Source organism: Trichechus manatus, unplaced genomic scaffold (assembly GCF_000243295.1).
Source record: "Trichechus manatus latirostris isolate Lorelei unplaced genomic scaffold, TriManLat1.0 scaffold00239, whole genome shotgun sequence".
Classification (NCBI taxonomy): domain Eukaryota; kingdom Metazoa; phylum Chordata; class Mammalia; order Sirenia; family Trichechidae; genus Trichechus; species Trichechus manatus.
This window is the reverse complement of record NW_004444175.1, coordinates 1,178,838-1,204,454: the sequence shown is the minus strand read 5'-3', so window position 1 is coordinate 1,204,454 and position 25,617 is coordinate 1,178,838. Positions and strand designations below refer to the sequence as shown.

At 42.5% G+C, this 25,617-nt stretch overlaps 1 protein-coding gene across 1 annotated transcript in view; it reads left to right on the top strand.

The window, feature by feature from the left end:
• LOC111822931 (uncharacterized) overlaps positions 1 to 25,617 on the top strand; it is a 114,370-nt gene that overhangs the window by 78,641 nt on the left and 10,112 nt on the right. The window lies entirely within an intron of this gene.

Below are 25,617 nucleotides of genomic sequence, written 5' to 3'. Positions count from 1 at the left end.
ACCCTACAGGAGAGAGTAGAACTGTCCCATAGGATTTCCAAGGAGCGGCTGGTGGATTTGAACTGCCAACCTTTTGGGTTAGCAGCAGTAGCTCTTAACCACTGTGCCACCAGGGCTCCAGTTGCAAACACATGCACTAGTAATGCTAGCGTATATTTGTGGAGCAATCACTATAAGCCAAGCACTGTGTTAAGTGCTTCACATAGTATTAGCTCACTTCATCCTCTCACCAACTGTGTAAGATAGACAGTATTATTCCTATTTTATGAATGAGGAAACTGAGGCACAAGGAGATTAAGTAATTTGTCTACAGTTGCATAGCTAGGAAGTGGTGGTGTCACTATTTGAACCCAGGCAGTCTGAATCCAGCATAAAAAATACGTATACACAGAATGAAACTAATTTGGTTCGTTTTTAAGTTTCCTAAACTTACCCCTGGGGGCAGTGGTAGTTCAGTGATAGAATTCTCGCCTTCCGTGTGGGAGACCTGAGTTCGATTCCTGGCCAACGTACCTCAAGAGCAGTCACCACCTGTTTTCAGGGGAGCTTGCAAGTTGCTATGCTGCTGAACAGGTTTCACTGGAGCTTCCAGACTAAGACAGAGTAGGAAGAAAGGCCTGGTGGTCTACTTCCAAAAATCAGCCAGTGAAAACCCTGTGGATCACAATGGTTCAATCCACAACCCCTCATAGGGATGGTGCAGGACATGGCAGTGCTTCGTTCCCTTGTGTGTTCAGTCACCATGAGCTGGGGGCCAGCTCGATGGTAGCTACAACGACAACGAACGACTTAAACCATTGTCACCAGTGGAGTTTGAGTAGCTATCAGCATGGAATTTAAAAGAAGAGAAATCTTTTAGAGTAGAGCGATGGTAAAGAGAGTGAAAATGAAGAAAAATGCTGGCAAAAGTCCTGGAAAGGTCCTAAGATAAGAGTGCTCGGAGGCTGGGGTGGGTGTGGTGTTGTCCTCTGCTCACCTGGGCATCAGCCTGTACTTGAAGGCAGTGGTGGGAAGTCAGTCAAGGAGCATGGCTGGTGATGGATTTCATCGCTCCCTGCACTGGCTTCCTGTCCTCATGCTGAGATAGATGATCCCAGGAGCTACCCCACTCCCACCCCCCGCCTTTTTAAAAAAATTTTTTTAATTGTACCTTAGATGAAGGTTTACAGAGCAAATTAGTTTCTCAATGAACGATTAATACACGTATTGTTTTATGACATTGGTTGCCAACCCCAAAACGTGTCAACACTCTCCCCTTCTCAACCCTGGGTTCCCTATTACCAGCTTTCGTGTCCCTCCTGCCTTCTAGTCCTTGCCCCTGGGCTGGTGTGTCCCTTTAGTCTCGTTTTGTTTTATGGGCCTGTCTAATTGTTGACCGAAGGGTCAACCTCAGGAGAGACTTCAGTACTGAGTTAAAAGGGTGTCTGGGGGCCATACACTCAAGGTTTCTCCCGTCTCTATCAGATCAGTAAATCTGGTCTGTTTTTGTGAGTTAGAATTTTGTGCTACATTTTTCTCCAGCTCTGTCTGGGGCCCTCTGTTGTGACCCCTGTCAGAGCAGTCGGTTGTGGTAGGTAGCCAGGCACATTCTAGTTGTGCTGGACTCAGTCTGGTGGAGGCTGTGGTAGTTGTGGCCCATCAGTCCTTTGGACTAATCTTTCTCTTGTGTCTTTGGTTCTCTTCTTTCTCCCTTGCTCCTGACCAGTGGAGTATCTTAGATGGCCACTTGTAGACTTTCAAGACCACGCAGGGATCTCCCTTTGAGTCCCCATCCTTCTGAAGCAGGCCCACACCACGCTCTAGATTTGCACTCCATTTTTCTTCCGCAGAGTCAGATGGTATCCTTTCTTTGCAGACCTCTTTCCACATCAGAATGTTTAGGACAGGCCCATCGACCTTTAAAGCCCAAAGGGTCAGACATGTTTCAGAATCTGGAATTTTTCAGATTTTAGAAGGTAAAATGGCATATATTCCATATATTGTGTAACATTTTTAGTGGGGTCTGGGTCAGCAGATGCAAACACAATCATATTTTACAGCAAAATGTGTGCATCATCACCCTAAGTGGGATAAATATCAGTTGCCATCAAGTCAATTTCGACTCATGCAAACCCATGACTGTCAGAATACAATTGTATTCCACAGGGTTCTCAATGGCTGTGATCTTTCAGAAATAGTTCACCAGGCCTTTCTTCCGAGGCACCTCTGGGTGGACTCGAACTGCCAACCTTTCTCTTAGCAACCAAGCTCGTTAACTGTTTGCACCATCCAGCGACTCCAAATAGAATAAATAATGACTACAAAAAGCCTCATGTCAAGTAGGTCAGGCTTTGCCGTGGAAGGACTTTATTTTGAAAAAGTTCCATGAAAAAAAACTTTTGGTTGCAGGGATTTGGGGATTTTGGAATTGATGATAAGGGATTTGGGGCCTGTATCAGCATCAATTCCTTTCATTCTAATCAGAGACATGAGGCCAAAGATGCTAACAAAGCTATTCCTGCATTCCCCACAGCTGGCTAGGAAGGCATCTAACGCAGGCCGAGCTTTAAGAACGACTGTGGGGCCATCTTCTCATTCTTTGTTGGGAAAGTAGGCACTCAGGAAGCGGAGTCAGTATATCTCCACTGTCCATCTTATATAGCAGCATGGTGGGCAAAATATAATATGGAAATTACACACTCAGGAAAGAAAAGATTTGGATTTTGTTTGTTTGAAACACCTATTCATACTACTTAGAAAAGCCTCTACTTTTCTTCCCCTGAGAGTTACCTGGCTTAGTTTGGAGGACCAGAGATTAAAGTACAATATAGCGAGTATTATTAAAAACAAACTGTAAAAATGCATTATCCCAAAGATTTAGCAGCTAATTTTCTATTGCCTGTACTTCTTACATCTTTTTTTCTCCCAGTGTATAGCCTTCTTTAAAGTTTATGTCCTGTTCTCAAATTCCTTCTGGGTTTAATGACTAATCTCTTTATTTGTGTTGCCCTGGTGAAGCCTATAGAAGGAAAATCATAAATTAATGGCATATGTTTGTAGTTATAAACAGGGGACAGATTCAGAAATATACAAACTTGCCAAGTACCCTGCTTCCTAGAATTGCAATACTCAAGTCTCAATTAACCTTAGATTTACAAGTCTTATCAAATGGCCCAGGTCGTTTCCATTGAAACGCTAAGCAATGACTATGATCTGTTACTTGACCTAAATCTGTAGTAAACCTTGAGAAGTACACTCCTTTGTGGAGTCAGTTGCTGTGTTGGATGAAGCCAGTGTCCCCTTTTAGGGCACTTAGCTGCCATTTCCTGTACTTCAAGAGGGTGGTTTGCAAAAGGACAGTCCTTGGTACCTTACGTAAGAGGAGGACAGTGCTGACCACTGTCCACAAGGTGTGTCCTGTGATAGAACTGTGCTGAGTCACTTACACTACCATCCCAGGTCTCCCTTGGAAACAGTGATATGATTTTGGAAGATAGCAATAGCAAACAATTATCTACCACCTATGCTTGGTCAGCCAGACATTCTTCTAAGCCTTCTCTAGGTCTGAACTCATTTAATTCTCTTAGACTAAGAGATATTGTTGTCAGCTGCTGTCAAGTTAGCCCTTGACTCATGGCAACCTCATGCACAATGGAACAAAACACTGCCCGGTCCTGCCCTATGCACATGATAGGTTGAGGATCAGACCATTGTGATGCATAGGATTTTCATTGGCCGATTTTCAAAATAGGTCCAGGCCTTTCTTCCTAGTCCGTCTTAGTCTGGAAGCACTGATAAAACCTATTCAGCATCATAGCAACACAAAAGCCTTCACTGGAATATAGGTGGTGGCTGTGCATGAGGTATACTGGCTGGAATCAAACCAGGTCTCCCACATGGGAAGCAGAATTCCACCACTGAACTGATAGGAACGATTATTATCCCTGCCTCACAGATGAGAAATCTCAGGCACAGAGAGGTTAAGTAGATTGTCTAATGATCCTCAGCTAGTAAGTGGGGGAGTTGCGATTGAACCCCGTCAGTTGTCCCACTCTCCAGGGTTGCCCACATAACCATTGTAGGTAGGTGCTTTTTGGGATGTTGCATAGCCCATGGCAAAACCCGGCCTGCTAGTGTGGAGTTCGCCATGTGGGCTGCATTAGAACACGCTCTCACCCAGTGGTTTTTGAACCTGGGGTTCTGCAGACTCCTCTAGGGTCACGAGAATGAGAAGCAAAGGGGGCTCCAGACTTTCATACCCACTTTAGCCAGAGCAAGCCAATGTTTTAAGTGTTTCTTGCTAACACTTTAAGACTTTATTTGAATAAGGGATTCTGCAGCTCACAGTAGCTAGAAAATGACAGCTCTAACCACTGGAGTCAGTTGGCCCAGATGGGTCATACCAGTTGCAAAGGGAAATGGGATGTAGAAACCCTAACTCCGATGCTGTGTTGCTGTAAGACTCTTTCTTACTTAGACAGAGGTAACAGATGTGAAATAAATGTGGACTTTAGGCTAGAAACTGCTGCTGGGTGAAACTGAAGGATGTTGAGACCAGACGGAGAACTGTTAAAGTGGAAGGTGGAAAATGGGACCCAGTTGTAGGGTGTAGTCGAGGGGAGAGGAAGGGTGTTGAGGTAAGAAAAGGTACAAGATGTGGAAGAAAAGGTTTGCGGTTTTAAAAACGGGCTGAATAGAGCCAAGGGCAGGTGCTGACATGAGGAGCTGTGTGCTGGGAGTTAGACAGCTGAAGGCGGGCAGGGGAAGTAGAAGAGAAACTGACTGGGGGAGGCAAGATGAGAGAGCTGGAATGGAAACTTCCATGGAAAATGGCCCAAGCTTGGAGAGTCTAGGAAAGAAACCCTTGAGGCTTTATGTGGACAGAGTCCAGAGGAATAAAAAAACCAGTGTGTATTTATTTTTTTGTAAAGACTGTGAGGTGGTGGATCAGAGCAAAGCAAAGAATTACCACAAAGCATTTTACAAATTCTCTCCCATGCCTTTGACTAGGTGGATTCCAAACTAGTGGAGTGACCCTATCCAAAGGTGCTGGTTAGTGGGTTACCGTCGGCCTGGAGGGCAAGTGGGGTCCTACGCTCTTCAACCCTTACTTTAAAAAACAAATACTCTCACAAGACTCTGAGATGATAGGTCACTGAGTAGTGGTATTCTCTCATTTGTCCTCTCTGCATGTCTGTTTCCTCATTTGCTTAACTGGTTATTCACCTGGGATTTCTGGATGAACTTAAGGGGGTCCATGAATCCTCTGAAATTATATTATGATTATCCACTGATATTGCTGCCTCCCTTGCTAGACTATGAGCCACCTAAGGGGGTGCAGCAAGATGGAACCAGGAGAAGAGCCCATTCAACATTTATTGAGTATCTCTAATGTGCTTGCAGTTGAGTACTAGGTATAGAGCAAAGAGGGATACAAACAACAAACAGCAAAATAAGAATAATCATTACTGTAAAGTGCTGTGATAGTGGAAACGCATAGGATGGACACCTAATGAATCTGAAGGGTCGAGGTTATTTTCCCAGAAAGGAATTGTCACCTTAGCTGCAACCAGAAGGACACGTGGAAATTAGCAAAATTTGGGGTGGAGCAGGAGGCAAGAGGAAGGGCATTCCAGGAATAGTGGAGGGACATAACATGGCGTATGTGGTGAAATGCAAGTTGTTTGGGATGGTTATATGCGGACATGGCAAGGCTGAGGTAGACAGAGTCAGGTGATGACAGGCCCTTTATACCATACTAAGAGTTTAGATTTATCCTCAAGGCCATTGGGGCCATTAGAAGATTGAAAGTAGAGAGTGATGTGATTGAATTTCTATTTTGGAGGAATTACACTGGTAGCAATGTGAAGGATGCTATAAGAAGGGGCAAGATCAAGGACAGGGAGAATTTTTAGAAGGCTACAGCAATAACAGAGATGAAAAATAATACTCCTGTGCTGTTAGTGTTCCTGCTACTATCACAGCCATTACGGGGTAGTGCCGTTACTCTAACTATACCAACTCCTCGCTTATCGACTATCTTGTTATCCGACATTTTGCATTTACAACAATAGTGAAAAATCTACTATCCAACTATTTGGTGCATTAATGACATACATCTGGCAGTAATGAACGCTGAGGTACAAGGTGAGAGTAATGCTGGCTATGATGGTTAAGGTTATGTGTCGACTTTGCTGTGCCATGATTCTCAGTTTGGCACATACATAATAATGTAACTTGGCAGTTATGGAATGATGTAATTTGGCAGTTATGGAATTATGTAATCTGGCAATTATGGAATGATGTAGTCATCCTCCATTTTGTAATCTGATATGGTCATCCTCCATTTTTGCATAATGCCAATTTTCTCATAATGACCTGGTCTTTGGAACCTAACCATGTCAGTAAGTGAGGAGTGGCTGTACTAATGCTACTGCTGTTATGACCACCGCCGCTACCAGTTGCCGTTGAGTGAATTCTGACTCACGGCAACCCTATGTGTGTCAGAGTAGAACTGTGCTCCACAGGGTTTTCAGTGGCTGATTTTTCAGAAGTAGATCACTGGGGCTTTCTTCTGAGATGCCTCTGGGTGAACTTGGACCTCCAAACTTTGGTTATCAGCTGAGCATAGTTTGCACTATGCAGGGACTTTTTCTACCACCACTACTACCACAGAAACACCAAGGGGGCAGTAGCATCTAAGACCATGAGTCAGGATGAGGCCACTGAGAGCTCCTACAATGAAGAGAGAAGTGAACTGAGGAGGAGGAGGTGTCAGAAGCTGAAGAAGAGTCTGTGAGAAGACTAAGGAAGGGCAACATGAGAAGTACAAAAAAATCAGGAGACAGGTATCTCATAGAATCCAAGGAGAGGACTCCACCAAGGACGGGGGTGGTGAGCACCAAAAAATGATGAGGAGAGGTGAAGGAAGAGAACAACTCAAAAGTGTATTTATATTTGTAGCGAAGCAGAGTTTGCTCTCCAAATGCTTTGTTAACATACTGTGATTTGACTAAATTATGTTAGTTGAAGGCAGAGGATGAAAGGGTTAATACCTGCTCTTGAGAGTTACTTCAATTCTTGGAGTGTTTGAGAAGCACTTCAACTCTTCACCGAGGATATGGGATAATGAAAATGATGTCCTTAGAGGTTTCACCTCAAAGAAAAGCCCACTATTTAAGTGTTCTCTCTTCAAATGACTCTTTTATAAAGACAGTAAAACTAAGCTATTACTAGCAAAAATACTGCATCATGATCAAAACACGTACAAAGTCATGTCTGACGGTTTCAGACACCCTTTGTGCTTTCAAGTTAGCAGAAATGGGGAAGTGAAGACAAAATTTGCCTTTCAGTTCTCGTGTGTTTTTTTTGTTGTTGTTCGTTTGTTTCCTCTTCAGCTCCTCTGCAACAGCGCAGGGCCGCCGTGGCATATGTTCAGTGGCGTGTGGAGTGACCCACGCTATTCTCAGGATCTGGAGGGGAGTCGAGAACAGTTGTCCCCTCTACTTGCTGGTTGTACTTGGGGAGAGATACAGTGTTGGCACTCCCACGTCTTCCCTGCTTTCAAGTGTCAGAGCATTTTGGAAATCAGATCTGTGTTAGGAAATCAGATCTCAGTGAGTGCAACTGCTAGATCATATGGCAACTCTACGCTGAACTTTTTGAGGAATGACAATGGTTCCACAAGAGCTGTACCATTTTACAATCCCACTAGCAGTGGCTGAGGGTTGCAATTTCTCCACATCCTTGTCAACACTTGTTGGTTTCCGTTTTTCCACTCCTAGGTAGATACTCAGTAGAACTAAAAGCAGGAACACAAACAGATGCTCGTACACCAATGTTCATTGCAGTACTATTCATAGCAGCCAAAAGGTGAAAACAACCCCGCCCCGATTGCAGATTGTGAGTAAAATCAATGCTTGTTGTTTTTTTAAGCCATTTTTGTTTTAAGCCATCCAGTTTTGGGGTGGTCTTTTATGCAGTGATAGACAATTAGAACACTTGATTTCCAGGATATCACGTTCCTGGTTTTCTTCCTACCTCACTATAACTCTTTCTTGATTTCCTTTGATAATTCTTCCTTGTCTCTGTCTTTGTTTTTCACTTTTTTTATGGAAAATTTTAGTCATATACAAAGTAGACACAAACCCATTGCTATCGAGTCCATTTCAACTCATAGCGACCCTGTAGGACAGAGTAAAAGTGCCCCATAGGGTTTCCAAGGAGTGGCTGGTGGATTCAAACTGCCGACCTTTTGGTTAGCAGCTGAGCTCTTAACCGCTGTGCCACAGACAGCAAGGTGTAATGAACCCCATGTGCCCATTACCCAGTTTCAACATTTATCTACTCTGTGGCAATCTTATTTCATCTATACTCTCACTTGCTTCCTTCGACTCCACCTGTGATGGTTAAGATTGTGTGTCAACTTGGCTGGGCCGTGATTCTCAGTGTTTATATGTGATCAATCCCATGGTTTAATATGCTGTGAATAGCCAGTCAGATGAAAGGGAGTTTCCTTGGGGGTGTGGCCTACATCTGAATATAAGCAGACATTCTGGCTTTTTGCTCACTCTGGATCCTGCGGCTGCCTCGTGTCGTCTCACCTCCGGTTCTTGGGACTTGAGCTCTCAGCTTATCTGCTGAACTTGGGATTTGTCGATCTTCACAGCCTATGAGTGGAGCCCTGTTCTCTGACCTGCTGATCTTGGGCTCACCAGCTTCTGTGGCTGTGTGAATCAGGAGAACACTTGTGGTCTTGCCTGCTGATTTTGGAGTTTGTCGACCTTCACAGCCTGTGAGCAGGAGCCCTGCTCTCTAACCTTCCAATCTTGGGCTAACCAGCTTCTGCGGCTGCGTGAATTGGGAGAGGCCTCTACCCTGATCCACGGACTTGGGACATTCTAGCCTCTACAATCGTATGAGTTGTTTCCTTGATACAAATATCTTTCTATATATATTTATACGCTTTACTAGTTTTGCTTCTCTAGAGAACCCAGCCTATTTTGAAGCAAATTTATCAGACCTCTTTTCCCTATTATATCCCCTTGGGGATCTCACCTTGCCTCATAACTTTAAATATCATTCATATGCTGAAGACTCCCAAATTTATTACCTGTACTGTAGCATTATGGCTCAAAGCATGGATTCTGGTGCTTATATAACCCGTTGCTGTCAAGTCGATGCTAACTCATAGTGACACTATAGAGACCCTATAGGACAGGGTAGAACTGCCCCCATAGGATTGCTAAAGCTTTATGGAAGCAGACTGCCACATCTTTCTCCTGCAGAGCAGCTGGTGGATTCGAACCACCTACCTTTTGGTACGCAGCAGAGCTCTTAACCACTACCAGGGCTCCTTTGGTGCTTATACACCTGGATTCAAATTACAACTTTTCCACAAATTACCTTTATGATTACTTAACTTCTGTGTGCCTCAGTTTACTCATCTGTGAAATGAGAGCTGGTGATATTTCCTACTATCTCTTGGGATTGTTGTGAGGAATAGATGAATTAGCATATGTAAAATGTTTAATGCAGTGTCTGCACATATACAGGTGTTGGCTTTTATTATTTATCTCCAGGCCAGGACCTCCTGCTTGAATCCAGGCTTGCATATCCAACTGCATACTTAGCATCCTCACGTAGATGTCAAATATACATCTCAAGCTTATCATTCTAAAACCAAACTCCTGATCTCCTCTCAAACCCCCAACAGCTCCTCCCTCAGTCTTTCTCGTCTCAGTTAATGGCATCTCACCTTTCCATTTGCTTAGTCCCAAACGCAGTGGTGTCATCCTTGACTTGTCTCTTTCTCTCATGTCTCACATCAAATCCTGTGGGCTCTGCTTCAGGGTATATCCAGTGCCCTTCACCATTATAATGCTTATAGAAGCCTCCATCATCTCTTGCCTGGAATACTGCAGTAGCTCCCTAAATGGTCTGCCTGCTTCTACCCTTGCCTTCTCTAACCTTTCCCTCAACTCTCTACTTGCAACACAGCAATCAGAGTGGTCCTTGAATCAGATCATGTCACTCCTCTGCTCAAAACCCTCAGTAACTTCTCATGTCATTCAAAGTGAGCACTAAAGTCCTTACTATCCTCTCTGATCCCTCTCTGTCTATAGTCAATTGTTTTGCTCAGCCTTGCTGGCCTCCTTTTTGTTCCTTGAACACGCCAGCAGGCTCTCACGTTAGGTTTTTACAACTCAGCCATCCCTCTTCTTGAAATTCTTTTTGGCCAGATCTTCGAGGCTAACTCCTTCATCTCCTTTTGTCTTTGCATAAATGTCACTTTCTCATTTAATGGCCACCCTTCTTAAGCTTCGATCCTGGCCAAGCATCCCACCCCCACCTCCAATACCCAATCTCCCTTATTCCACTCTACTTTTTTGCTCTTAGTATTTATCACCTTCCAGCATACTTTATACTTTACTCACTTATTTTGTATATCACTTATTCTTTGTCCTCCCCCCCACCTCCCCGCTGCTAAAATGCAAGGTTCATGAGAGCATCTTTATCTGTCTTCTTCACTACTGAGTCTCAAACACCTAGGACAGTGTCTGGCCATATCAGGCATTCAATAAAATACTTCTTGAAAATAAGAGTCTATGTTTTAGAAAGACCACTCAGAAAGCAATATAGAGGATGGTTTGAGGGAAGAGAGAGAATGGAAGCTCTCTCCTTGCAAGAAATGATGAGAGCCTGAGCTACAACAGAGGCAAGAAGGGAGATGGGTAGGTATTTGGTTCTAACCAATATAAATGGATGGCAGTCTGGTTACTGGAGGGAAGAGAGAGAAAGAGAAAGAAACAAAGAGAGTGAGAAGTCACTGAAGACTTTCAGGTTTTTAGTATGGGTAAATGTAGCGGATGTCATATAGAACAAGTTTTAGGAAAAGTAGCTCTATTTTAAATGCATTAAATGTGAGAGTATCAAGTTGGAAGAGTATAGCATAAAATATAGATCTGAAATTAGAAATTAGTCTTTACAATTAAGTACTTACTTGCATGCTTTTAAAAATCATATTTCAATTATTATATCTGAACGGTCTTTTCTAAGTTGTCACCTCCTTTTTTTTGTTTCTTCTACCCACAGTGGTAAGCTAATAGCAGAACTATGACAAATACTTTTGGTTGACTAACATACTGAAGTATATTTTTTTCCCCCAAAAAGCTTAGCTAACTACCTGTTATGGATCAAATTGTGTCCCCTAAAAAGGTATGTCAACTTGGCTAGGCCATTATTCTCAGTGTTGTGTGGTTGTCCACCATTTTGTGATTTGATGTGATTATCCTATGTGTTGTAAATCCTAACCTCTATGATGTTAATGAGGCAGGATTAGATGCAGTTATGTTAATGAGGCAGGACGCAATCTACAGGATTAGGTTGTATCATGAGATATAAAAGAGAGAATCAAGCAGAGAGGGGAGGGACCTTATACCACCAACAAAGAAGAGCCAGGAGTGGAGTGCATCTTTGGACCCAGGGTCCCTGTGCTAAGAGGCTCCTAAACCAGGGGAAGATGGATGACAAGGACCTTACCCCAGAGCCATCACAGAGAGAAAAAGCCTTCCCCTGGAGCTGGTACTCTGAATTTGGACTTCTAACCTCCTAAACTGTGAGAGAATAAATTTCTGTTTGCCAAAACCACCCTCATAGCAGCACTAGATAACTAAGACACTACCCCTCCCCATATTTGCTAGAATTACAGGTGTGACATACTGCTAGATAATCTTCTAAATCTATTTTTCACTTCTTCTAGAGTAATAGAATTTTTGCTGGATATATGGTCACAGCTGGAAGCTATATTTCCCAGCCACCCTTGGAATTGGATGAGGCCCATGTCACTGAGTTCAGGCCTAGGGATGAGAGTGGATGTGATTTGTGCCATACCCAGACCTTGGCCTTAAAACCACAGGCCTATGCTCCCATTTGGTCTGGCTCCTTACCCCTGAAGTGAAACAGGGCTCTGCCATGACCCAGATTTGATCATGCAGATTAAGTAAAGTGCCCTGAGGGATGGTGGAGAGCCTGGGTCATTAATGACTTAGGGGGAGCAGAGCTGCCCTGCCAGGATAGATTGGCCTGACTGTTACTTGGGAGAGAAATGAATGTCTATCTTCTTTAAACGTCTGTTTTAGGTTTTTTTTTTTTGGTAAAAACTTAGCCTTCATCCTAATTAATACAACAGGTAAACTCAGTTGTTGTCTTTGTTCCTTAATGTCACTAGTTATTCATACTAAAGATGAATACATTGAATTGAGAGGTTCTTGAAGCACTAATAAAATAATACTCCCAATTCTGGTCTTTGCTTTAGTGAATGTTTGTTCTCTAAATGTGATGAAGAATCACAGAATCATAAAATGGAAGCAGAGTTAGACTTGGACATATGGACACTTAATGTAGGTTAATACCTCAATATTCATGGCAGGTTACTTATTGGGCACATCAACAAATTGATATTCTTAAATATTTTTGTCATAGTGCCCAAGTCTTTTCTTATGGTTTCAATTCATTCTTCTCTTTAGTCTTTTTACATTCCTATTTTATATTATTTTTCAGATTGTTTTATCTCAATATTTATTTAGCAGAAAGGCTGGGGTATTTTTATTATTTTACTTATTTATTTTTATTGTGCTTTAGATGAAAGTTTACAGAGCAAATTAGTTTCTCATTAAACAATTAATACACATATTGTTTTGTGACATTGGTTGCCAGCCCCACGATGTGTCAACACTCTCCCCTTTCCGACCTTGGGTTCCCCATTTCTATTTGTCCAGCTTTCCTGTCCCCTCCTGCCTTCTCATCTTTGCCCCTGGGCTAGTGTGCCCATTTAGTCTCATATATATGGTTGAGCTACATGTACTATTGTTTGTTTTTTGAGCCTGTCTAATCTTTGGCTGAAGGGTGAACCTCAGGAGTGACCACAGTACTGAGTTAAAAGGGTCTCCAGGGGCCATACTCTCAGGGTTTCTCCAGTATTTATTAGTCCAGTTTAAGTCTGGTCCTTTTCGGTGAGTTTGAATTTTCTTCTACATTTTTCTCCAGCTCTGTCCAGGACCCTCTATTGTGATCCTTGTTAGAGCAGTCAGTGGTCGTAGCTGGGCACCGTCTAGTTGTGCTAGACTCAGTCTGGTGGAGGCTGTAGTAGTTGTGGTCCATTAGTCCTTTGGACAGATTTTTCCCTTGTGTCTTTGGTTTTCTTCATTCTCCCTTGCTCCAGGCAGGTTGGGACCAGTGGAGTATCTTAGATGGCCACTCACAAGCTTTTAAGAAGGGCTGGGGTCTTTTTAGTTTGACATCTTATTCACTGGTTTATCCCCAGCACTTCAGACAGAACACAGCATATAATAAGCAATCAATACATATATGTTGAATGAATGGATGAATAAATGCTGGGTCACAGGGCTCAGCCTTTCCTGGGGAATCCAGCTCTGAATCCAAATATATAACCCCCAGTCCCCAAAACAAGAGCCCTGTAGTCATCTGACCTAACCTCCTTAGATCACAATTGAGAGCTCATCAGCCATGACTTTATCATACTCCTTAAAAGTCTTTCTCTCACCCCAAACACTGATTAGAACATTTCTTTCTACCACATTCCCTATACTTCCTCAGAGGAGTCCTGATAAATATAATTTTCTACACTTGGGTTATATTTCCAGTAGAATTTAAGCTCCCAGTGATGTTGTAGTGCTTAATAAATACTGGAGTCCTGAGCACCTGCCCAGCTGACCTGTCGCTTGTCCATCTCTGAATGGAAGAGGTCACAGTCTGTCCATATCTTTGTCTCTACACAGCTCTAAGGAAAGAGGATTAATTTGTAGTCAGAAGATTTAGTGCTTTTTGTATAACTGTGAGAGCTGGATAGAAAATTCCCACCAGATGATTAGGGCTTTCTGGAAACCCTGAAATGAAAAAGGAATCAATTGGCCCTTAAGATTTCCTGCAACCTGAGAGTGTTGCTACCACCCATGTTCTGGAGGTGTCAAGAGTTCTCCTACCTAATGTAGAAGAGTCTTTTGACTTTGATGATCCAAAGTACTGGGTTAAATATTTAAGCCAACCAGAAGGACATGTTTTATTGGGTCTTACATGTTATAAAGCATTCTCTACCATAAATGATAAGACAGGCTTGGATTTATATCCCAGCTGTGCCACTTACTAGCTGTATTTCTAACCCAAGTCACTTGACCCCTTGGAATCTTAGTTCTTATTTGTAAAATGAAGATAATAATACCCATTTCATGAGGTTAATTATGAAAATTAAATAACATAATGGTTGTGAAATACCTAGTACTGTGCCTAGCACAAATTAGATACTCAAAACAAATTTTAAACCCTGAGAGTATGGCTCTCGGACACCCTTTTATCTCAGTAATGAAGTCACTCCTGAGGTTCACCCTTCAGCCAGGGATTGGACAGGCCCATAAAACAAAACAAGACTATAGGGGCACACCAGCCCAGGGGCAAGGACGAGGAGGCAGGAGGGGACAGGAAGGCTGGTAATAGCGAACCCAGAGTTGAGAATGGAGAGTGTTGACATGACGTGGGGTTGGTAACCAGTGTCACAAACAGTATGTGTGCTAATTGTTTGATAAGAAGCTAGTTTGTTCTGTAAACTTTCATCTAAAGTACAAGTAAAAAAAAAAAGGACATTGACTATGGAAAAAAAGAAAACAAACTTTAGTTCACTTTATTCCTTTCCCTTTCCAGTGCTGGAGAAGGCTCAATATAAGGGCAAATAATCATATAGAACTTTTTTTTTTTTTTTTAAACCCATGAACCTCACTTCTCATGAACCACATACTTGTTCCTGAAAGTTACCTGTACACTAAAGATTTTATGAGTCAAATTCTATTTTAAATGTACTGAGGAGCTTTTTGACAGAATCTCTCTTCCCTAAAAACCATTGTGGATTTGGCATCCCGATCAGCCTGGCCGGAGCCAGGGGAGTTGAACTGTAATGACATGCAGATGTACCATTGTTGTATGGAAATAGTGTGTGGCTCCTAGTGGGGGTTAGGAGAAGGGAATGATGATTCCTGTTGAGGGGGATGGGAGTTCTGGCCGACAGAGCTAGCAGATGAGGAGAGGAGAGTAAGAGATGAGGCGTTTATGGGAAGAAATACAGGTTAGAAGAAAGGAACTCTGTGTCAACTGAGAGCCTGCCGGAAGAATATTAAACACAGACAACAGAAAGAAAAGAGACAGGAAACACCCAGGGTAATAGTTGTCATCAAGAAAGCGCCCATTTTTTAAGCACCTGCTATGGAGCCCTGGTGGCACAGTGGTCAAGTGTTTGGCTGCTAGCCAAAAGGTCAGTAGTCTGAATCCACCAGCAGCTCCTTGGAAACCCTATGGGGAAGTTCTCCTCTGTCCTATAGGGTCCTATGAGTTGGAATCGATTCAACGGCAGTGGGTTTGGGTTTTGGTATGTGACAGGCACAGGGCTGGATGCTTTATTGACATTTAGCATAATCCTCTCACTGTCCAATAAATTAGATATCCTTACCACCACTATTGATGGGAAAACTGAAGCTCCAGGATATTGCGGTTGCCTGGCTATTAATATGGGTAGATCAGAATTGGGATTCAGAAGCTAACACCCAAGTTCTTTCCATGAGGTGTAGACTCTATAGGTTAAGAGCGTAAGTGGCCAGGACCATGAGAAGGTCTTGCCAGAGGGACCTTGGCAATGTTGGTGGGGCCAGTGGCTGAGAAGAGAGTTAATTTTGACCCAAGGTGGAGAACAGAAGACCTAAGGTTGTGGAGAACTGATAATCGCACCCTTCCTCACACAGGCTACAATGATTGGTGGCCCACTTGCTCCAGACTCTGCGATGTGCTCTCATATGGGGGCCTTGGTAGTCAGAAAAGAAGAGGCTGGTAAAAGTTTACTCTTTGAAGGAGAAATAAAACTCTTCCCTCCCACCTCCCATATGTCAACAGGAGATAATTACCCAGAGCACACAGGGGCAGGAATTCACCTGAGAGTTGTGGGTTCTCCATTTTATCACAGGGGTTTGCTATGAAGGAATCTTGTGGTGAACTCTTTAAGAAAATGTAAATAACAACCCATCTTCAATTTATCTTTTCTGTAAATCTGACTTTTCATAACTTAGGTTTCTTTATAATTGAAAGTTTTAAGACCAAACCAAAACTTATTGCCATCGAGTTGATTCTGACTCATAGAGACCCAATAGGACAGAGTAGAACTGTCCCGTAGGGTTTCCAAGGAGCAGCTGGTAGATTCCAACTGCCAACATTTTGGTTAGCAGCTGAGCTCTTAATCACTGCACTACCAGGCCTCCACTTTTAAGACAATATTTCAAAATATTTACCAAATGGCCTACTTATTTTGAACAATATTCAACACTGTGAAATTACAGTATTGGGAAGGTATTTAGTCACCCCTTTGATATTCATCATAATTGTTTGACTTATAATTGAAAGTAAAGTGTAATTAAAAACAAATTTTTTTTTTTTTTTTTTTGGTATATCACTTTTATTTTCAAGACTTGAAGTAAATTGCAATTCTGAATTCCGCAGTTTGCATACTGGCAGGCCTGGAAACAATACGATATATATTTAATCACAGAGAATGCCACCCCGTGGTAGGAGAGGTACTGGGGTTATGATTATGTTTTAGTTTGTTTTGTGCTGAAAGGCATGACCATTTACAGAGGTGTCCCATAAAGCATGTTATGTACTTCTTGCCTCACATGATCAGCATCCTCCTGGAGGAATAGGCAGTGGGTTTCTTTCCCCCGCCAGTTCATGCTGTACAATCTCTTCCTCACGTATGTGAACTTTGCAGGATGTCAAGTGCCTCATTAAAAATGAATGGAGTATTTGAGGGGCTGCTACAAACCCTCTAATGATCTTCCCCTTTGAACAGACAACATTTTATTGTTGAATTACAAAAACAACACAGAGTCTGGCGTGAAGAGGATGGAAAACTGATATTAAACCATAAAAGAACCTAGACCTCAGTCCTTGACATCAGGAGCCTACCAAGTGTTGCAACAAAATTGTTTGTTTTTTTTTTTTTTTGAGTTGCATGAAAACCCTGAGGGATTAGGAAATCCTTTATAATGTGGAGTTTGGTGCTAAGTTTTATTCTCAGGTGGAACCCAAGTGAAGATCATTGTGCTCACAGTAGGACCTTAACCCCTGTCTCCTCAAAAGGCTTTAAGATCCCCCTTGGTCAGTTGCGGATCCCTGGTGGCACAGTGGTTAAGAACATGGCTGAGAACCAAAGGGTCAGCACTTCAAATTCACCAGCTGCTTCTTGGAAAGCCTATGGGACAGTTCTACTCTGTCCTATAGGGTTACTATGAGTTGGAATTGACTCAACAACAATGGGTTTGTTTTTTTTTGGTTTTGGTCAGTTGCAGTGTGGAAAAACCTCTCCTCAGGATCTGCTATTATCCCCAATATTATTATTTTTATTTACTTTTTAAAATTTTGCTTTAGGGGAAAAGTTTACAGAGTAAATTAGTTTCCCATTCAATAGTTTATACACAAATTGTTGAGTGACATTGATTACAATCCCCACAACGTGTCAGCACTCTCCTCATTACCACCCTGAAGTCCCCATTTTCATTCGTCCAGTTTTCCTGCACCTTCCTGCCTTCTCATCTTTGCTTTTGGGCCGATATTGCCCGTTTGGTCTCGTATAGATGATTGTTCTAAGGAGCACTTTCTTCACAGGTGTTATTGTTTATTTTATAGGCCTGTCTATTATTCTGTGGAAAGGTGATCTCTGGGAGTAGTTTCAGTTCCAAGTTAGAAGGGTGTCTAAGGGCCTTAGTCTTGGGGTTTCATCCAGTCCCCAAGATCATTGATATCACCACTATTCGTTTTTGCTGTGTTTATTTCTTTTCAGCAGAACTCTCAGAGTACTCTAAAAGGCAAAGACTCTTAGTATTAGAAGATTCCTTTAAACCAGTTGCTGTTGAGTTGATTTTGACTCATGCCGACCCCATCCATGTGTGTGTCTGAGTAGAACTGTACTCCATAGAGTTTTCAATGATTGATATTTTGCAAGTAGATCACCAGGCCTTTTGTCCCAGGCACTTCTGAGTGGACTTGAACTTTCAGCCTTTCGGTTAGCAGTCGAGCACATTAACCATTTGCACCACCCAGGGACCCCAGAGGGTTCTGTCAGAGCTTAAATCCTTTTCAATGGCTCTCTTCCAGTCACCTGTGCTGGTGGCAGCTTCAGCCTGCACCTGAGTGATTTGTCTTTCTGGCTTCCCCCAGCTTTGCTGAGGCTATGTGTCTTAGGCTGCATTCTTTAGAAAAGCAAAACCAGTGAAGTGTGTGTATGTATGTACAGAGAGAGAGAGAAAGAGATATTTATCTCAAGGAAGTGGCTCACATGGTTGTAGAGACTGTCAAGTCCCAAGTCTGTGGGTCAGGTGTCAGGTGTCACGCTGGAGGCTTCTCCTGCCTCATGTAACTGCAGGGGCTGATGAACCCAAGATCCACAGGTCAGACGGCAGGCTGCTGGCCCAAGTCCCAAGAACTGGAGGTTAGGTGCCGACAAGCCGAATGCAGGATCCAGAGCAGAGTAAAAGCCAGCCAGCTTTGCCAGAAAGTCCACATATATTGGAAGCAGGCCACACCCTCAAGGAAACTCCCTTGGAACTGATTGGCTACTCACAGCAGATCCCATCATGGAGGTGATCACATTATATCAGATCTCATTATGGAAGTATTACATCATTATATGACTGCCAAACTACATCGTAATTGCCAAACCCAGCCAAGTAGACACACAACCTTAATGATCACACTGTGTAATGGGCAGGACCATCTATGATTAGCATAGAGAAACAGCACAACTTATTAAACGTTTTGATTCTTAGAGTGTCTCCAGGGTGCAGATACTCTGGAGCATATTGGTCTCCATGCCTTTCCGGTTGACTGTTTGCAAAATAGCCTCTTCTGACATCATGTGGTTTTTTCCTGTTTATATATAATGGTGTATCTTACAAGTTGTGTATATTATTATTGTTGTTCTTATTTTAGACAGCTGAGTGATATGGGCAAACAACATGACTTTCAAATAAAATTATTTTGAGTCTATTAAAACTATCAGCTGGCACATAGATTTGAATTATTTATATTTTTTCATAAAACATTGACCATGGTCATTTGTTTTCCATAAGCTTTTGACCATAACCATAAACTGGGACAATAAGGTGATTGACTCATCTGCTTCTCTTGCCCTTAGGGGGAGTTGCAGACAGAAGGTTATCTTTATCATGACTTGTTCCTTTATATGTATTGACTACCTACAGGTGTATTACAACTACAGCAGGGACAACAGGAAGCAGTCCACCTCTTCCCTCATGCTTTGTGTTCAAAGTGTGCCTAGATTCTGATAAAGGCTTACCTGTCAGAGAGGCAGAAGTCAAGTTCTTTAAGTGCCAAAAATGGTGAAATCAAGAGACCAGGCCTAAAACTTCACAATATAGCAGATTCTACTTGATCCCTACAAGATTCAACTTGTGTCTTGGCTTCTCACTAATCTCCTACTCATCATTCAATCACTGGTACCTTCAGCATATTCTCTGGCTCCCTCCTTGTTTGTCAGGTTCATGACAGCTGTCAGGAACCCCATGACCTTGGCTGGAGTGTCTAACAGAATCTTAGCAGTTAGCTCACAGGAAAAGGGCAAAACCAGAAATGGGTGGGGAAGTTTCCAGAGGTAAACTGGCTAACATGAAGAAATTAAAGCTGATTACAAGAGTAATCCAGACTGTAAACCCCATAGGGCAGGGATGGGATATTCTGACTTTTTCACCGCTAGTAGCCCCAGTATTGTGAAGTTTTTAGAACACAGTAAATGATCTTTAAATATTTGTTGAATGAGTGACAGAAAAGAAGGAGAAAAGGAAGGGAGGAATGAAGGAAGGAAGGAAGGAAAGATGGACGGACCAAGGGATGTATAGGTAGTAGAGGCAGAAGGTAGAGTTCAATTGTGCAACTAAGCTTAACAGCAAATGGAAGACAGCACTGGTCTCTGACCCCAGAGTGGACCAGTCCCACAGTTCATCTCAGAGAAAGTCCCTTGCCAGGAGTAGAGGTTGAAAAAGGAGCCTATTCCTCATGGAGAATAAAATCCCAACTCCTTACATGGTCTCACCAGGTCCTGCATAATCTTTCCTGGACTCTCGCATTTCCTATCCTTCTCTTCCATGCTTACCAAACTCCAGCCACCCTGGCTTTCTTTCTGAACCTTGTAAATCCCATTCTCATTCCTGCTTCAAGTCCTTTCCACTTTTTATTCCCTCTGCCTGGAAGACTCTACCCAGATCTTTGTATGGCTGATTTCCTCTCATCACTTAAATCTCAGCTTAAATATCACCCCCTCTTTAAAGGCCTCCCCTGTCCTTCCCTTCAGTAACTTTCTATTCCACTATCTTGTATAATTTTTTTATCAGCTTTGTATGATCTGAAATTCTTGTGTTTAGTTAATTTTTTATTGTCTGTCTCCCCAGTAGGATACAAAATTCATGAGAACAGGAACCATGTCTGTCCTATGCACTGTTGAATCCCCAATGTTTAGAAGATGGCTCATATTAGGGCCCCAGTAAGTAATTTTAAATGTACGAATGTAAATGAATGAACAAATAACATTTCTGTTTTAGTTTTCTATTACTGTGTAGCAAGCCATTATCAATCTTAATGGCTTAATGCAGGCATTTTATTATCTCATGATTCAGTGGATTGACTGAGATCAGCTGAGTGGTTCTTCTGTCACATATGATGTGGTTGGGGCTGGAGTTATCTGGGAGCTTAATTGGGCTGGAACATCCAAGATGGCTTCCTCACACAGCTGGTAGTTGATGTTGGCTGTTGCCTGAGAGCTCAGCTGGGGTCGTCAACTGGTCTACACGAAGCCTCTTTACATGACTTGGGCTTCTCTCAACATGGCATATGAATTCCAAGAGAGAGTCTCCCAAGAGACTCAGTGGAAGTTGCAAAGCTTCTTATGACTTAGCCAGAATATCACTTCTGTTGCATTCGATTGGTCAAGTCTCTAGGCTATCCCAGATTCAAGGGCAGGGGAATTCAGCTCTATCTCTTGGAGAAGCCTGCACACACAAGGAGGGAAGGAAATGATGCGGTTATCTTAGAGGCTGTCTATGACAATTTCTTTGTTTCACTCTGAATTTCTTTGAAGCCCTGGATTAGAATAACTAGCGTAGACAGTTTTCCAGTCCAAGAATGAAAAAAAAAGTTAATCAGGGCCTTTTCATTGAAAATGACACTCAGTGAAAATCCCTGGCAACATTTCCCTACATGGGAAATGGAATCAAGAATCAGATGAAGATGCTGGGAAGCCATGACTTCACAAATGTTTAAGCTTGTGCTGATAGCTCGAGAAAGGGGATGGTAGGAAGTACCTGTCCCAATGAGGATAACTTCTTCTTAATTAGAATCTTATTTCAGATAATAAGATTGAACCCCAAGATGAACTTTAAAAAGAAAAAAAAAAATCCTTCCTAGAAGATTTTCCATTATTTGTATCTCTTGTGTGTGAGCAGCACGGATGAAAGAGTCCTGTGATTTGGAGGTGAGGTTTATATCTAACTATCAGGCCATGGCAACAGATATTGAGTATCACTATAGGTTGCTATATAAGGAATTTGGTGAGGTCTGAAGTTTTTAATATTATTGTTTTTCTCTAGAGTAATATCTCTGAAATCCCCTTGGTTATCTCTCTAGGGTGTTGTAAAAATGCTCTGATTTCTGTGAGAAGTCTGTAGCCTTTAGAAATCCTCACCCAGTTTTCTTTTATGTGGAGAATTTGTTTTCTCTCTGAGAAGAGCAGAAGAAAAACGCTCCTTCCTTTTCTTGAACAGTGACCTGAAAGACCTTAAATGAAGTGGAGGGAGATGCGAGTGGAGCCGGTAGAGTTTGCATTCTGTCCCCCAGGAACATGAGGGAATTAGCATCTAGTTCTTTGGAACCTAGAGTTTCAGGGGTCTATTTGAGAGAAAGAAAGAAAGAGAAAAAAAAAAGCATTCCTTGGGTTTTGTGACCTACTTAAGCATCCTGTGGAAGTTGCAATCATTTGAGGTTTCTAAGATAAGGAAAAAAAAGTCTAAATATAATCCTAAAAGGCAGCTCACCTACAATAAAGAACAACTGATTGCAGAGATTATTTCTCTGGAAATTGGCAAAACAGGCACAAATCTTCACAGGTTGTTACTGTCCCCATTGTCTGCTACACCTTATTTCATGCTGTGTCTTCCTGGCAACACTATTGGCCTTCTTCCATGTGGGCTTCCCCAAAAACTTTGTGCCCAAAGACACACACATCCTACTCCTCCCATCTGGAAAGCTCTGCTCAATTTTCTCCAGGCCCTCTTCCTACCTGTCTTCAAAATGCAGCTCAAGACCACTTCACAGATATACCCTGAGCGCCAGCTTCTCCTGTTATGGGCTTTAGTTCTTTCTCCCAACCTTCAGGAACCCTTAACACCTGTCGGCAGTGTTAATATCCAATGCTGTCTATGCAGGGTCAGCAGAGAATGCAAGGCCAGGCTCTTTGTCCAGGGAGTAGTGATGAATTTGTGCCAGTCCACCCACACTCTTCCATCCAACCTGCCTTATGATAAGCAGCTCCCATTTTCCAGCAAAGGCTGGTGGTGCAGGCCAGCCATGGAATAACCTCCAGCTCATCTTAGCTCAGCTGAACAGAGGCAGCCTACAGCAAGCGATGTATTACACATTCCTCTCCTTGTTCTTTATGCACATTTGAGTTTCATCTTTTCTCCCTAGTGGCAGATACTCCCATAGACATTGTGCTTGTAGATATTAAGGAGTATTGCATAGCTGAAAGATAATAATAAGAGCTGTTGTCATTGTTGATTGCTGTCAAGTCGATTCCCACTCATGGCAACCCCATATATTACAGAGAAGAACTGCTCCATTGGGATTTCTTGGATGTTCCTTTTGTTTCTTAATGGAAGTGGATCACCAGGCCTTTTCTTCCGCAGTGTTGCTGGGTGGGTTCAAACCACCAACCTTTTGCTTAGCAGCTGAGTGCAAAGCATTTGCTCCACCTAGGTACCTTATGGAAACCCTGTTGGCATAGTGGTTAAGACCTATGGCTGCTAACCAAAAGCCTGACAGTTTGAATCCACCAGGCGTTCCTTGGAAACTCTATGGGGCAGTTCTACTCTGACCTATAGGGTTGCTATGAGTTGGAATTGACTTGATGGTAATCGTTTTTTTTTAGGGAATTTATACTAAGAGCAGCTAACAATTATTGAGAATTTACACTGTTGTAGGCACTTTGTACTGTGATAACTGGACTCCTACATGCAGCCTTTCCACATGACTTGGGCTTCTATCAATGCGGCAGATGGGTTCCAAGAGAGAGTATCCCAAGAGTGAGCATCACAAGAGACCCAGTGGAAGTTGCAAAGCTTCTTATGACCTACTCAGAATGTCACTTCTGTTGCATTCTATCGATAAGGTCTCTAATCTAGCCCAGATTAAAAGGGAGAGGAATTAGACTGCACCTCTTAATGTGAGGAATAGCCTGTGCGTACAATGAGGGAAAGAAACAATGGCAGTCATTTTGGAGGTTGTCTACAGCAATTTCTTTCTCTTGCCCTAATTTCTGCTCTTTTGAAGCACCTTATGTGTATTAACTCATAAATCCTTGCAGCAATTCTACAAAGTAGGTGTTATCCCAGTTTATGTTTGGGAAAACTAAAGCACAGAGAGCTTAGGTCACTTGCCCAGGGCCACACAGGTAGTAAATACCAAAGCCCAAGCCCTTGACTCGGAGCCTAAGCTTGCTTTAGGCTTTGGGGTCACATAAGACAGGCTTAATCAACATGGACTAGACTCTTGAAGCAGTTCACTCACCTGACATTCTCATTAAACCTGATTTAAAGGAGTGACTTAGAGAGAAGGTTCATAAAGCTTGGAAATTTAGTGCCAGGTGAGACTTTAGAGGTTAAGTCATCCATGCTTTTTACTTTATAGACAAGGAGGCTCAGCCCGTTGAGAGGTTAGGGGAAAGCTCTGTGTTCCTCATCTCCTCTGACCCTGATCTTCGTGTCTAGGTACCAACAAGAATTAATGGAGAGTGGTGCTTAATCTGTGTTGTGTGTTCACAGCGTTCTGGGTGCTGAACAGAGTTCTGATGATGTGGGATTTTTGTCCCTGTGGGATTTTCTATACTAGGGCATGACTGTGGTTTTAATAGTTTTTTAGTTATTAAAATCATTGGAAGATAAACACGTACAATCATTAAAACCATTTTTATTTGATACAAACGGGAAGCTTTCACATTTTAGATTTGGCAACTAACCTTTATTTAGAACTGCTGTATGATCTCACGTAAAGTTAGTTTGCCATTTGAAACTTTCAGTATTATTTTACCGAGATCTGAAAAGGTAATCTGACATACTGATCTATAAAAGTGTGAATTTCCCTGGGCATTAGGAGGTGAATTTCTGGAGTAATTAGATGTACCAGAAATAGTTTCCTTCCTCCTTCTCGCCCTTCCTCTTGTTTTTTTTTTTCTCTACATTTACTTGCATTGGTCTTGGTCTCTCATGTAATTCTTTCAGGATTGTCTAATATGATGAATTTCCCTTCCTTTACCCTAGAGAATACTATTATTTTTATTATTTCAGTTGTAAGTGTGTGTGTTTTGTTGACCTTGAAGTGTTTCAAAGACTTGTAAAATCTCAGTGATAAGAAACGCTCAGGGAAAGGTGATATTAATGGACTGGATTTTTCTCTTGAACTGAGGGTTAATCAGGACCCTTCTCTCAATCCCTTTTCACTTTCTTGGTTGCAAATTTTTCCTAATCCCTAAATGCAATCTCCAGATTTTGATTAAATGAGAGGCTATATGGTGAAGGGTTCAAGTTGACCAGCAGTCATAAGCCCTGTGTTCAAGCCCACGTTTTTCCACTTGCCAGCTCTCTGGTCCTAGGGAATCATGGTTTCACTGAGCCGTCTGTAAAATGGGGATAATGACACTTGCTCTACCTACCTCAACAAGAGTCCCTGAGTGGTACAAATGGTTAAGCGCTCGACTACTAGCCAAAAGATTGGTGTTTTGAACCCACCCAGAGGTGCTTCAGAAGACAGGCCTGGCAATCCGTTTCTGAAAGGTCACAGCTTTGAAAACCCTATGGAACAGTTCTACTCTGCTCACATGGGGTCGCCATGATTCGGAATTGACTTGACAGCAACTAACAACAACAACGACTTTCCTCACCCGGGTTGTGAGTGTGTCAGATAAGATAAGGAGAGTGGAAATGCTTTGCACAAATCTTAGATTTTATTGTGATGAGTGAATTTTGGAGTGCCTAGGGGCCAGGTGCACCACACATGTTATTGCTAATTTTTGCAACCAGCCTAAGAGGTGTTCGTTTTTTAAAGATGAGAAAACTGGGGGGACCTCATACCATCAAGAAAGCAGTGCCGGGAGCAGAGCGTGTCCTTTGGACTGGGGTCCCTGCGCAGAGAAGCTCCTAGTCCGGGGGAACACCGAAGAGAAGAAGGCCGACAGAGAGAAAAAGCCTTCCCCTGGAGCTGACGCCTTGAATTTGGACTTTTAGCCTACTTTGACTGTGAGGAAATAAA